Source organism: Balaenoptera borealis (genome assembly GCF_965194805.1).
Source record: "Balaenoptera borealis genome assembly, contig: HAP1_SCAFFOLD_2310, whole genome shotgun sequence".
Classification (NCBI taxonomy): Eukaryota; Metazoa; Chordata; class Mammalia; order Artiodactyla; family Balaenopteridae; genus Balaenoptera; species Balaenoptera borealis.
In genome coordinates, this window is record NW_028121987.1 from 1 (window position 1) to 15,383 (window position 15,383).

Genomic DNA, 15,383 nt, shown 5'->3' on the forward strand with positions numbered 1-15,383 from the left:
GTATTGAAAGCACATGAAGAAGTGTGTAGAACTGAAAGGCAACAGTTGATTGGCTATGGGTGATAACTGGATGTGGAGATACGGAAGGTGTTGTAAGCGTAGAAGAATAAGCGGTGGTAGATGTATTGACAACTTAGTATGCCTGAGTGTGATCAGGAAAAGAAGGAAAAGAGGAGAAACCCCAGGGAATTCCCTGGTGGTCCAGTGGTTAGGACTCGACAGTGGCCCGTGGCCCGGGTTCGATCCCTGTTCTGGGAACTACGATCCCAGCAAGCTGCGCGGCACGGCCAGGAAAAAAAAAAAAAAAGAAACCCGAAACCAAATCAATGGTGACACGAGGGAGAGATAGAAGAGGGAGAGTGCAGATGGGCAAAAACCAGAGAGGCCAAGGAATAGGAGGGCTCAGTGAGATAAAAGAACACGTGTAGAGAGAGTAGAAGAATGAGAGAGCAGCATGGCTAGGCGCTTGCGGTCCAAGACTGGGATATTTTCATTTTAGAAGTGAGAGGTAGAGTAGTTTAGGGTAAAGAATAAACCAAAGTGTGTCCCCACCCCTCCCCGCCCATATACACTGCAGATGCTTGGACAAAATGATCGGAAATGACCTTTTCATTTTTGACAAGCAAGTATTGTCTCTACGAGGATGCCTGAGTGACCAGAGACAAGGGGTGCAGGATTAAGAGCAGTAGGGCTGGGCTCAGCTGACCCACTGCTGTTGTGATGGTTAGTTATAGAGGGATCCCCCACGTAAGTATGTGGCTTAGTTCTATGTGGATCCGCCCCGTAAGTGAGAAGAAAGCACTTACTGCAATAGAAGGAAAAAGAGGGGGAAAGGAGAGGGGAAACGAAGGTGTGAAGATGCTCTGCTGGTGAAGAGAAGGAAGGAAATTAAGAGAAACATTTAAAAAACGTGTGATTCTAAAATGGTTGAAAAGAAAAAGTGGGGTGCTTGAGAAGGGGTCGAGGTGGGGTAAAGAGTTCAGTTTTTAGCTGTACAAAACACTCAGCCACCCCAGGAAGTTCCATGCAACTAAAGCTTTGCAATATGCTGGGCACAAGCAGTCCCAGCTCTTCTCACCAAATACTGAAGGAAAGGGGAAGGGGGAGAATGTTTGTTTGAATATTCTAGTTGACCAAGAGTGAACCTGAAATCCATTTTGATTTCAACACTTTTAAATGGCATGCCTCACGAGGTCCAGCGCTGGTGAATATGACTGAGGTTTATCTGTTCATTGCCCATCTGGCTTATGTGCTCTGAAGAAGCCTCTTTCTGACCTTGCTTCATCAAGGTACCAAGATGGGAAGGACGAAGGGTAGTGAATGAGTGGAAGCATTTCCTCTTTCTCTGAGATATTTCTATTCTATGTGGCAATGTTCAGGGTAGCGGAAAGAAGAGAAGGCCTCTAGCAAAAATGTAAGGCTTTTTTCCCCCACATGCTGGGGCCAGAATGCTGGAGCATTACAGTGGCCTGCTCTCCAGGGGCTCACTGCCTTGAAGATCCGATACACTGACCGTTGCCTTCTTTTCCCCTTCAATGCTGTCAGCCAAGAACCCTCACTTCAACTGTGCATCCCTTAGCTATGGGAGGGGGGCTCCTGGAGCCCAATTTCTGTCCTGATGACGGGCCAGAGCCGGGCCACGACATGCACAGGTTGAACCTCCTCTATCCCTTCCAGAGGACAGGCGCTCTGGTTGACTGGAGGCCCGAGGGTCTGGGAATGACCACCAGTCAACTATGTCCTGATTCCTCAGAGGTGTCCAGATCTTTCAAACTGCAGATTCAGCCCGGGCGGTCAAATTACTCCTTTCACCACAAAAAGCAAACTCTTGGGCATACGCTGTTTCAAGTGAAAAGCACATTTTGCGTTTTTGCAGAGGGGAGGCGCAGGGCGGGGTGCCCCACGCCGCCGACCCCAGGCCCAGCTCTCCAGCTGCCAGGGAGCTGGAGCTGGGGCTGACCAAGGAATGACTGCGGACGCCAGAAGGAGCAGAGGGCTGGGCGGCGCACAGGCTGCGGTAGGAGGCGGGACCGCGCATCTCGTTCAATGGGTCCCGGCGCCTGCCGGATTGGCTAAGCTCGCTTGCCGTCGGGGTGGGCGGAGCCAGTTGTGCGCCGGGCTTGGGGCCCGCCCAGCGGCAGCCGGACGTGCTTCAGACCCCGCGCTCTGGGCAGCGGCTGGGTGCGTGGTCCGGTTGCTGCGTGGAGTGAAGCTGCTGGGCTGCTGCTCTTCTTGCCGCTCCCTGGCTCAGGGCCGCTGGTCGACCCCCACCCTCCCCACTCCCCTTGGCCTCGATGTTCTCACCTTACAGGTGGCTCTTGGCCGAAGCACGAGGTCCGCGCCCCGCTCCTCTTGGTTATCCCGCTCCCCCCCCCCCCCACCTCGTCTCTCTTCCTCCCGGTCCGCAGCGGTCTCCAGGGTTCTCCGACGGTCGGAGCTCTGGCGTCCCGACATGCGGCGGGCCGCTGTGCTCCTGCTGCTCATCAGGACCCGGCCCTTGGAGGGCGACGACCCGAAACCCAGCTGGAAATTCCGCTTTGATTTCTAACCTCTCCTCGTCTGATGTTCCTGACGTCGTTCTGGACTTCTTCGATTGGTAAGCGGGGTCGGCAGGCTGCCATGAGCTGGGAGGGCGGTGGGTGAGTGGGCGACCTCTTAGAAGGAGACGGCTGGAGCCGATGTGGGCCTGCGCTTTTGAACCGCTGCCCACGCGCGCTGCCTGCTGGCCAGTCCCTAGAGGAGTTGGTGGTGGGGATGGGGACGACCAGCTGCGATGGAGCCCCCTTGCTTCAGCCCCTCTGTTGCTGTGGTGCCTAATAGCGCTGAAGTGGCGGGGTTCGGGGAACTACCGCCCCAGGGTCCACCCCTCCATCTCCAGGGACTGAGTTCTCCTCAGCCAGGTATACTGGCCCCTGTGTGTGAGTGCGCGGGGAGGGGGTGATGGTGCGGTGAGGGCTAAAGGCAGTATTCTGTGCTGAGCTGACGGCTGGTAAAACTGGGAGGGCCTCGACCGGCCTAATCCCAGATTCCGCTCCCCACTCTGCTCCGCCAGATAGGGTCCTCTAGCAACAACGCTTCTTATTAAATGCACCAGATGCATTCCTGCTTATTATCCCTGAATAGTGTTTCCTTGTCAGCCAGCAGAACGATTCAAGCAAGCCAATCACATCCTTGCTTAGGAACCAGGGGGTACCTCACCCTCGTGATACTGCAAAGCCCGCTTCCCCCAGACCCTTCTGGTTCACGCTGTTCCAGAATGCAACCCCCATGTGTCCTGCATGGCCTGCGATGTCCTCCTCTCCTGGGCTGCCCAAGAGGTGGGTCACTGGGCCTCCGACCCTGTCCCCATAACCACCCAGAAGGTCTGGACCACTCATGATTAGATGGAGATAAAACCCACAGCTGTAAATTTGCACTGCTAGAAATCTAAAATATTCTGAGGGAATTTGTACAGAGAGAAAAGACAAAATAATAATAATTCCATGCAGCGCAAGTGGCAGCACCCTAGCAGAAGATGTTTTCAGTCCACCCACCTCTGGCTTGGGGGCCCAGCAATCTTCTGCTGTGCCACTCTGTTGCCTATGCCTGTGTTGCAGTGAAAATCCTGATCATCCTAATGATAGGGAAGAGCAACCATGGCACTTTTGTGACACGGTGATGAAATTAAACCCAACTTAAGCCAGAGTCCTTAAAACTTATTAAGCAACCATTGCCATAGGGGAGGCCCCTAACCCTAATGAAACTGATTTGATGCTGTCTGAAGGAAGAAATCTATAAATATGAGCAGATTAGAGAGGACACCCCCTCACACACACACACACAAAGTACATCCAGTGACAAACGAGCAAGCAAAAAGAATCAGAGAGAATGAAATTAGAAAACTTCAATACAGAGGGAGGCAACAATTAAATCGATACAAAGGTGCACAATTTAATCCAGTTGGAAATCTAGAATTTGCTAAAAGAATTTATACCTGGTAAGACCTTTGTCCTTGGCAGACATCTGTCTTCTCACTGTGTCCTCACATGGCCTTTTCTTTGTTCAGTGTGGGGAGACAGAGAGCTCTGTGGCATCTGTTCCTTTTCTTATAAGGATACCCCCCCTATTGGATTAGAGCTCCAAGCTTATGACCTCGTTTAACCTTGAAGGCCATATCTCCAAATATAGTCACATTGGGGGTTAGGGCTTCAACATACCAATTTGGGGGGAACAGAATTCAGTCCATAACATTTTTTTTTTTTTTTTACTTTTGGCTGTGTTGGGTCTTCGTTGCTGCACGCGGGCTTTCTCTAGTTGCGGCGAATGGGGGCTCCTCTTCGTTGAGGTACACGGGCTTCTCACCGTGGTGGCGTCTCTTGTTGTGGGGCATGGGCTCTAGGTGCGCGGGCTTCAGTAGTTGTGGCCCACGGGCTCAGTAGTTGTGGTTTGCGGGCTCTAGAACTCAGGCTCAGTAGTTGTGGCGCACAGGCTTGCTCCGCGGCACGTGGGATCTTCCCAGACCAGGGCTTGAACCCGTGTCCCCTGCATTGGCAGGCAGATTCTCAACCACTGCGCCACCAGGGAAGCCCTATATATTTTATATATAGTAGTTTATATCTGCTAATCACAAACTCCTAATTTATCCCTTCCCCACCCCCTTTCCCCTTTGGTAAACATAAGTTTGTTTTCTATGTCTGTGAGTCTGTTTCTGTTTTGTAAATATCAATAAGTTCATTTGTATCATTTTGTATTAGATTCCACATGTAAGTGATATCATATGATACTTGTTGTGGCTCACGGGCTCTAGAGCACGGGCTCAGTAGTTGTGGCGCACGGGCTTAGTTGTTCTGGATCTTCCCAGACCAGGGCTCGAACCCGTGTCCCCTGCGTTGGCAGGTGGATTCTTAACCACTGCGCCATCAGGGAAGCCCTCAGATGAATTCTTAAGAAGAATTCATTTATATGTCTTTTATATATATATGATATGTTCTTGATCCTTTCATCTGCCCAAAACACTTAGGTTGTCTCCATTCCTTGGCTATTGTGAATAATGCTGCAATGAGCATAAGAGAGCAGAGCAGAAATCACCTCCTTTGGATCTGTTTTCAGGAGTGGGATTGCTGGCTGATCTGCTAGTTCTATTTTCAATCTTTTGAGGAACCTCCATACCGTTGTCCATAGTGGCCGCACCATTTTACTTTCCCACCAACAGGGCACGAGGGTTCCCTTTTTACCACACTCTTGCCAACACTTGCTATCTCTTGTCCTTTTGAAAATAGCCATCCTAATAGGTGTGATGTCTTAATTACAGTTTGATTTGCATTTCCCTCAGGGTTAGTGATGTTGAACACATTTTCCTATACCTATTGGCCAGTTGTATGTCTTCTTTGGAAAAATGTATATTCAGACTGTGTACCCTTTTATTAATTATTTGTTGGTTTTGTGTTTGTTTTTTTGTTTTTTTTTTTGATGTTGAGTTGATTGAATTCCTTATATATTTTGCATATTATCCCCTCAACAGATAACATGATTTGCAAATGTTTTCTTCTGCTTCATAGGTCAGTTGCCTTTTCATTTTGTCGATTGTTTCCTTTGCTGTGCAGAAGCTTTTTAGTTTGATGTAGTCCACTTGTTTATTTTGTTTTTGTTGCCTTTGTTTTGGTGTCAGTTCAAAAAAAAATCATTGCCATAACCTATGTCAAGGAGCTTACCCCTGTGTTTTCCTCTAGGAGTTTTACAGATTCAGGCCTTACGTTTAAGTCTTTAATCCATTTGGAGTTCATTTTGGGGTATGGTGTAAGATAAGGGTCCAATATAGTATCTTTGCATGTGGATATCCAGTTTTCCCAGCACCATTTATTGAAGAGACTCTCCTGTCCTCGTTGTGTGTTCTTGTCAAATAGTTGAGCATATATGTGTGGGTTGATTTCTGGGCTCTATATTTTGTTCCATTGGTCTATGTCTATATCTGTTCTTATGCCAGTACCATGCTGTTTTGATTACTATACCTTTGTAAAATAATGAAATCAGGAAGCATGATGCCTCCAGGTTTAGGTTTGTTATTTGGGGGGTGGTTCATCAAAGGGTACAAATGATCAGTTATAAGATAAATACATTCTAGGGATCTAATGTACAGCATGCTGATATAATTTAAGATGTTGTGTGGTATGCTGGAGACTTGCTGAGACAGTAGATCTTAGTTTTATCCCACACACCACCCCCCAAAAACCTTTAGCTATGTGAGGTGATAGATGTATTAATCAGTTTCACTGTGGTAATCATTTAACAATGTATACATACATCAAGCATCACACTGTTCACCGTGAATATAGAAATTTTATTTGTAAATTATACTTCCATAAAGTTGGAGGGGATGGGAGGAATGTGTGTCCTGTTCACATGGAAAAAATTAATTACTCTAAACTGTCAGAGGTAAAGCACAGGATTTGGGTTACTAGAAGAATACATTTTAAGTCAACTGTCTTCAATAAACTCAATGAGCGAAAGGAAACAATGATCAAAGAACTAGGAAACAATGAGAAAGATGTATCACAAAGAGACAGATATTATAAATAGGGACAAAATAAAAGTTCTTCGGCTGCAAAGCACAGTAAGTGAAATGAAAAATTAATAAAAGATGTCCAACAGCAAATTTGACCAGGAGAAAAAGAATCAGCGAGTTTTAAAAGGTTAGTTGAACTATCCAGTCTCTGGAAAGGAAAAGAGGAGCAGAAAAGCAAAGAATGAAGAATAATGAGCAAAGCCTATGAGACTTATGTGCATCAGCAAGCTTATCAATGTACACATAATGACACTTGCAGAGGCAGAGGAGAGAGAGAAAGGGGCAGGAAATCATTGAAGAAATGATGCCTGAAAACCTCCAAACTCGGAGGAAAGACATGACTCTACACACCCAAGAAGTTCCACAAACTCCAAGCAGGATAAAATCAGAGATCCCCACCTAGGCACACCATGCTCAAATTATCAAAAGTCAAAGACAAAGAGTGAACCTTGAAAACAGCAATAGAAACAACTCCTCACCTACAAGTAATCCTCAGTAAGATTTGTGCCCATTTCTCTACAGAAACCATAGAGGACAGCTGGCATTGGAATGACATATTAAAAGCGTAGAACAAATGAACAAAAATACCCTTTCAACCAAGAATTCTATATGTGGGGAAAACGAAGGGGAGTTAAAGACATTCCAAGACAAACAAAAACTGAGAGAGTACATAGCTAGTAAGCTTGCCCTACAGAAAGTACTAAAAGGAGTCCTTCAGGCTGAATTGAAATAATGCTGGGCACCTATCTGAAGCAATATGAAGAAATAAACCACAAAGGCCAAGGTAACTACACAGGTAAACGCAAAAGCCAGTATTGCTGTACTTTTGGTTTGTATCTCCTCTTTTTGTTCTCATATATGATTGAAAATACAAATGTATAAAGCATTAACTATAAATCTCTGTTAATGGGCACCAAATATACAAACATGCCATGTGTCACCATAATTAAATAAAGAAATGTGGCAGAGCTGGGGAAAAGCAGAGTTTTTGAATACTATTGCAACTATCTCCGTATTAATACAAACTTGATTATTATAAAGTTAAGATATTAATTGTAACTCCCAGTGTAACCACCGACACTGCCCCCACAAAAAGCTCCAGCACTATAAAAAAACTAAAAAAGGTACAGAGAAAGGAGTGATAAAGAATCACTTTGTACACTAGAAAAATGAAATTAATAACAGCGAAATACAGTAATTGAGGGGTGAAGGAACAAAAAAAGGCTGACATGTGGAAAATAAATAGGAAAAGGTCAGGAAAAGTCTTTCCCTGTCAGTAATCAATACAATAACCATAGATAAAACTGTTCAACGAAAAGACAGCACAAGTGAGTGAACTTCAGGCAGTCACCTTAGCGCTGGATGCTCTGGCCAACAGTTAGCCCCGTCTGCACATTTTCATAGACAATCAGGCCATTGTCGTCGGTCTGGCTGTCTGGTCCGGCCCATGGCAGCAACGACGTTTCCTTGTGTAAAACTGTCCTGTCCCCTTTGGGGTAAAGAGCCCTGGGAATCTCTTGGCCCACAGACTCCCAACTTATAAATCCAGGTCACACGTGTCTCTATATATACTAAAGCCACTATGCAGGGCTTTGCCAAGACCCTCCTTCTTGGCTTTGGAGTTCCGGGCCTTATTGATGGTGACCGAGGCATGCATTTTACTTCTCAGGATACACAACGCTGGGCTCTTGAACGGCATTCAGTGGACCTTTTGCCTCCCTACCCGGCCTTAGGCTGCAGGACTCAGAGTTCCAGAGTGGCTTACTTCCACAAGTTCAAATTCCATTACACGAAAATGGCACGTTTCAGTCGCCAGTCACACGCCAGAGGTGAATTGTAGTATAGCGTCTGACTGCGTCCTTTGATGTTTGACTGCTGAGGGCTTTTAAACGTCAAGCCTCCCTCTTCCCCAATGCCCCACACTCTCTCCTTTGGCGCGGTTGTAGGGTGGAGGGGAGGAGGAGTGGGCGTCAAACTACACTAGCTACTGCCAGCACAAGGGAACTGTCATGCTGGCCCCATCCACTAATCACAGTAGAACTCCCAAAGCAATTTCTTCCTTTCCTGACTCTCTCAAGTCTTTTTTGGAGCAGCTTGAAAAGGCTACCCTGCTCTCCCCCCAGAAGCCTCCTCATGTAAGGAATACACTTTGCATCGCGTCTCGGTAGTGTGTGTGTGTGTGTGTGTGTGTGTGTGTGTGTGTGTGTGTGTGTGTGTGTGTGTGTGTGGTGTCACCAGTCTTGATTGACCTTTGAACCCAACTTGGGGTAGGGGTCCATACTGACTCAGGGTGGCAACAACAGCTCTTCTCGCCAACCTTCCCAGGAGCGCAGTGCAGAATGTGTGCTTCCCATCCGTGAAACGTTAGGGTCTGTCAAATTAGATGTCCTGGATCCCAAGGCGGTGTGCTTACTGGAAGTAAGGGACATAGCTTATGTTCTCCTGAACGTGAAGTTACAGCTAACACCCACTCTTGCTTCTGTGCCCAGCGACAATAGTAAGTGGGATTAGCATAAAATAGTTGCCGATTTCTTCCTCGTTTTAAGCATTCGTTACCCTTGACCACTCGGCTAAGTGGGGCTGAGTACAACAAAAAGTCTCGGACTGTTGACCGAGAAATCATTCTAGGAAGCCTGTCCTGTTAACGTGTGCCATGCTGTATTAGTCTGCTCAGGCTGCCCTAATAAAATGCCATAGGCTGGGCGGCTTAAACAAGACATTGGTTTATTTCCTACAGTTCTGGAGGCTAGGAAGCCCAAGGTCAGGGTGCCAGCATGGTGGAGTTCTTGGTGAGGGCCCTCGTTTTGGCTTGAAGATAGCCGCCTTCTTCCTGTGGCTTCACGTTGGGGTGGTGGGCGGAGAGCACCATCTATGGTCTCTTCCTGTAAGGGCAGTGATCCCAACGTGTGGACCGCAGCCTCCTGACCTTACCGAAACTGAATGACCTACCAAAGACCCAGTCTCCAAATACCATCTCCTGGGGGCGGGGTGGGGTGGGGGACGGGCTTCATCGTATGAATTGGGGAGGCAGGGGATGTACACAATCCAGTGCAGAGCAGGTGCTCAGCCCAGTCTTTTTTTTTTTTTTTTTTCAGCCCAGTCTTTAAAAGAAGTATCTCTCTCTGTCTCTGTCTCTGTCTCTGTCTCTGTGTCTCTCTCTTCCCTCTCTCTCTCTGTCTTCACTTCTTGGCGGCTGGAAGTGAATTGGGGAGCCCTGATGAAACACTGTCCGGCTCCTGTCTTTACTGCTTTCTCTCCACTCTCCATTCTCACTGCATCCATATCGACTTTGTATGTCCTTTTCTAAGTAGCTTTAACCGCATTAAAACCTCCAAATTCTCTTGCTCTCTCTTGTGGGAGGTTTTAAGCGTTGCTGAGATTTGATCTATACACCTTCTCTCTCTCTCTCGTTTTTGAACTAAGTGTGTCTCAGTCAGCGTGAGCTGCCCCAGGGTGGCAATTGGGGAACACATGCAGGTTCCCATACCCCAGGGCGCCGCCCTATAGGGACACTGTAGCTTTGCTCTTGCAGTGGTGGAATGAAAAGGAAGGGATTCCTGTGGGCTCACGGAGGCTCAGGGTGAGCTGGGCCTTTAAGGCTTCCAGGGAAGCTGAAGACCTTGGTCACTCATTGGACGGCGGTGCTGTCAATCCTTGGCTGCTGGCAAATGAGCTTAGAGCCGGCGCTGGAGGAAGTGGCCCTTGGTTGACCCTTCCAAGGTCCGCCTCCCGTCGCCAGCCAGTCAGGCTCTTTCCCGCCCTGTGCGCAGCGGCCTCGGCGCAGTCTCGGTGGGGCGCTCCACAGGCCGGCGGTCTGCCCTTCCCGTGGCGGGGCCCCCAGAGGCATCTTCGCAGACTCTTGTCCCCTGTGCAGCCGGCTTCTCTGCAGCCCCCACCCCGTGCCGGAGGCCCCGCTGCCAACAGCGTCCCCTCCCTCAGCGATACTCAGCCCGGCGGCCGCCATCTTCCCCGCGATCTTCACTGCAGCCCGATCCGTGTGTGGCGCGTCCGTCCTGCCATGTCTGCCACAGAGGAGCGAGGGCCGATCCCAGGTGGCCAGGCCGGAGCTGGTGGCGGGGCGGGTGGCGACCCCAGTCCCCTCGGGGTCCGCGCATCCCCTTCGGGAGGGATGGATGGAGCCGAGGGGGCCGCGGCCCTTCTGGCCTCCCTGGGGCTCTCCAGAGCCCTTCACGGGGAGGATGGTGGGCAGGAGGCCGCCCAGGCCGCAGTGGAAGAAGACTGGGATGTAGAGCTGGTTGAGGAGGAGGAGGAGGAGGAGGAGGAGGAGGAGGAGGAGGAGGAGGTGGAGGAGGAGGAGGAGGAGGAGGAGACGGAGGAGGAGGAGGAGGAGGAGGAGGAAATTTTTGAATTAGAGATCGAGGACCAGGAGGAGGATGAGTACCAGTCAGAAGAGGGAGACGAAACTGAGGAAGAGGTCGAGGAGGAGGAAGAGACACAAGAGGAGGACGAGAATGGGCACGAGGGCGCGGGAGTGGTCGCGGGCCACGGGCCCCCCATGGCGCAGTTTCAGTCCCTGTTCCGGGATCCGGTCCATTGCCGTGTGCACCACAGCCACTACAACTACCGTGTCCTGGTCGGGCCCCACGCCGGCCGCGTGATGGTCAGGCGCCGCTCCCGACGGCTCTCGGACCCTGCAGAGGATGCCGCGCCTCCTCAGGAGCAGGAAGACCTGGGAGAGGCAGGTGAGGTCTGGCGGGGCGGGTACCAGGCAGAGGGCACCCCGCCCTGGGAGCCGCAGGAACCTGCAGAGGGGGCGGCATCCCAGAAGGCAGAGGAACCGGCGGCGGCGGCCGAGTTCTGGGCGGGCGAGGTCCTGGCTGATGCCTCCGAGTCCTGGGAGGCTGGGGCGTGTGGACCTGACGACGGGGCCGAGGCTGGCGAGGGGCGGCCCAGTCCCCAGGCCCTTGCAGCCCCTGCTGGGGCATCGGCCTGAAAGGCAGGCCGCGCTCAGCGCTGGCCTCTGGCGGTTAAGCAGCGGGTCAAAGCTCTCAAAAACCTTCAGGCACGATATGCACAAGTAGAAGCCCAATTCTCTAAAGACCTTTATGATCTTGAGAAAAAGTATGCTGCTCTCTACCAACCTAGGGGCGAACAAATGGCATGCCTCACTTTTGGTTGACGGGCTTCTAAAAATGTAAAGATTCTCAGTAGGATGACCTGAGAAAATGATGAAAGGTCACAGGGGCACTTTTCAGTGGTTGAGGAATCAGTGAGCTTCGCGGTAGAACTTGTCTTTAAATCGGGTGAACATTTTCCAGTGACGTTCTGGCAGAAACATACAAAAATGCTCTGAGAATCAAATGATTTCGATCCCTTCTCCAAAGGGCCAGAAATAATCAGCAGCACAGTGTGTGAGATCTACTGGAAGGAGGGGAAAAATGTTGTGAAAACTGTCAAGCAGCAGAACTGTGAGGCCCATGGAAGTGTTGTATCAACCAGTAGGAACATGGCCAGCTCTTCTTTTTATTTATTTATTTATTTATTTATTTATTTATTTATTTATTTATGTTTTGACATATTTCTCTTCTCCAGAACCTCCTGAGGGCAGAGAACTAGATTCTGCTGCTGATTTTAAATCGGGAAATGTTTCCCACCACCTTGTGATGCCAAAGTCCGTATCATTCGACACTAAAGAAGAGAGTGCACATCAGTATGAAAATGCTGAGGAAGAGAAAGAGGATGGAAAGGAAAAAGCAGAAGAAGGACCCAAAGTGGGTACGGTCTCAGCAGAGGGCAGCTCTGGAGAATACAGGTATTATTGTATAGTGCAACCATTCCTGACATATACCTGTTACTAACAGCTTTATGTTTTGTTTTGTTTTGTTTACATACTTAATTTATTTTTGGTTTATTTTTTTAACATCTTTATTGGAGTATAATTGCTTTACAGTGGTGTGTTAGTTTCTGCTTTATAACAAAGTCAATCAGCTATACGTATACCTATATCCCCATATCTCCTCCCTCTTGCGTCTCCCTCCCATCCTCCCTATCCCACCCCTCTAGGTGGTCACAGAGCTCCAAGCTGATCTCCCTGTGCTATGCAGCTGCTTCCCACTAGCTATCTATCGTGTTTTAAATTTTTTTTGTAAAGTAAATAAGAAAAAATTGTTGAAATTTAGTTTTGGAAAAACAGTTTAATGTTACTAATGGACTTGTATTCTAGATGATATAGAAGGAAGTGTGTTCTGAAAAGTATTTCATTTGCAGCCGCAAGTCCTTTGTCCTGTAGCTTTAAGACTACTACAGATGGGAAATTTATCAGACCTGGAAATAGAGACCTATATGTTTTTAGAGGTCTAAAATATAGAGACCTATATTTTTAGAGAATGGTCACCAGAAGAAGCAGCTAAAGCGAGTAAGCTGTGCACTAGCGGTACCTTCATCCCCTGGCCACAGAAATGGAGTCTCTTGGAATAACAATGCCTTTGAGAAGGTGACTCCTTACAAAGTAGTAAAACGTTAAGGATTTCACATAAGACTGCATTTCATGAGTAGTTCACAAATATTAGTTCAATTTAGATTTTTTATTCAAAAGAAGAGAAAATTAGCCATAGTAAGATTATTGGCTATCCCTGAGTCGGTAATTCAATCTTAGTTTCTCCTTCCTCTACCCATTCATCTTTTCCTTTCTCTGTCTCATCTCTCTCTCTCTCTCAGTATCACGCTCTTTCTTTCTCCCTTTCTTAATGTTCACACCTGTGGATGTTTGATAACAGCCTCATTCTCATTTTACAGATACGGAAACTGAAGGTCTGGGATTATAAGGGATTTATGATTTGTGTAAGGAGCATAGGCTCTTAAGGTGGAAAGACATTTAAATGGCAGAGTGGCCTCTCAAGAAAAAAATCTAGCATTTATAGTGGTGGGCAAGAGAGAGATGAGGTTGGTGTGATGAAATGATGTGCACCCTGACAACCAAGGCTCTGGGTTACAAGAAGAAAACATCTTGTTCTCTCCTTGGAGAGCCAACAGATGTACATAGTATTGACTCATATTTAGAAAGTCCCTGCTGCATGTTATTGGTGTACAATTGTTAATTGACTCTTATCCCATCCTACAGTTGGAAGGCATAAAAAGAAGTGGACGGCGAAAGAAGAGATGAATTTGTTCTTCACGGATATTCTAGTTTTCATTAGCCCACAATGCAAATTTTGTTCCAAAGTTCAGCATCCCAAAATGATATTAAGTGACATCTGACTTTATTCTGACCTTTTACAGATAAATTTGATAGTATTGTTCACATTGAAAATAAAAGCTTGTTTGACATGAATAAGCTGCAGATTTTTTTTTTAACCTAAATAACACTGACTCCAACGTATCTTTGTTCTATTTCTTTCGGCCCACCTTACTGTCATTGAAAGGGATTTCTTTCAACTATTTGGTAAGCCTGTTTCAAATCCTTTTATTGCAGCCTCAAATAAATTAAAATATTAGATTATAAACAAGTTGTGTGACGAGAGAGATGGTGGCCCAGCCTCTAGTACGTGTTATTGAAAGGACCTGACGGACGACCTAGCTTGCCTGGAGACCAGATGGCGCTATTGGCCTGCCATGGAGCAGCAGCAGCAGCAGCTGGGAACTTGTTTGAAATGCAAATTCTCAGACCCTGCTCCAGACCTACTGAATTGGATATTCTGAAGGTAGGCTGCTAGCCATCGGGTTTTACAAGTCCTCCAAGTGCTACTGAAGCACACTAAAGTTTGAGAACCACTGCTTTAGAGCAATGGGGGAAACGTTTAAGTACACCTACGGTAGGACCAGCCTTAATTCACTGACTTGGTACTGTTGCAGGTAAACTGAACAGGATGGTAAGATCTGGACTGAGGAAGACACTAGAATTCTCAGGGGCCTGAGACACAGAGAGCTCCCGGAGGGATGTGTTACTTTCCTAGGGTTACCGTAACAAATTACCACAAAGCAGGTGGCTTAAAACAACCGAAACTTATTCTCTGACAGTTCTGGAGGCCAGAAGTCTGAGGTCAAAGTGTCGGCAGGGTTGGTTCCTTCTGGAGGCTCGGAGGGAGAATCTGTTCCATGCCTCTCTCCTAGCTTCTGGTGGCTGCTGTCAATCCTTGGCATCACTCGGCTTGTAAACGCATGATTCCAATTTCTTTCTTCATCTTTACATAGTGTTTTCCCCTGTGTCTCTGTTTCTGTGTTCTTTCTCTTCTTATGAGGACGCCAGTCATACTGGATTAAGGGCCCGCCTTAATCCAGTGTGACCTCATCTGATCTTTATTACACCTGCAAATACCCGATTTCCAAATAAGGTCACATTTACAGGTTCCGCGGGTCAAGACTTCAACATATCTTTTGCGGGGACACAGTTCAGCTTATAACAAGGGGCAAGGATTCAGTAGTGGAAGGGAGAAAAAGATGAAGGAGAAACCTAGTTCCAAAAGGATAAAAGCATTATGATACCATGCACGTATGAAGTTTAAAGACATGCAAAAGTTATTAGATTGATTATAGATACATGTATTTGTAGTAAAAGGCATACATAGGAGTAATGCATACATATGTAGTATGCAGAAAGGTGTGTATGAGAACAATAAACTTATTTAAGACGGTGGTTAAATGTATGGAAAGAGAGGGAGAATTCAATTGGGGAGAGGTACACTGGGTTTCAATTTCATTTGTAAGCTTACGTTTCTTAAGACGGCTGATGGTTGCATGGGTGTAGCATTCTCTGTACCTTTGTCGAGGTCTGAAATATGTCCTAATTTAAAGAAAATTAAAGGAGGAAATGGGCCTAATATCTGGAACTTCTTTAAGGGAAAAAGGTGAAGTGGTACTTGAGCAGAGCAGAGGACCATAGAAG

At 47.5% G+C, this 15,383-nt stretch overlaps 1 protein-coding gene across 5 annotated transcripts in view; it reads left to right on the top strand.

Annotated features, from left to right (window-relative positions):
• Positions 1 to 8: 8 nt before the first annotated feature.
• The window catches only part of LOC309622371 (uncharacterized protein), a 33,186-nt gene continuing 17,811 nt past the window's right edge, over positions 9 to 15,383 (top strand). For all 5 annotated transcript variants that reach the window (XR_014240770.1, XR_014240771.1, XR_014240772.1 and 2 more), the window contains exons 1-5: positions 9 to 2,596; positions 10,416 to 10,593; positions 10,917 to 11,244; positions 12,095 to 12,314; positions 13,623 to 14,202. The gene's annotated coding sequence lies outside the window, so the exon portion shown is untranslated. The remainder of the gene's footprint in view (positions 2,597 to 10,415; positions 10,594 to 10,916; positions 11,245 to 12,094; positions 12,315 to 13,622; positions 14,203 to 15,383) is intronic.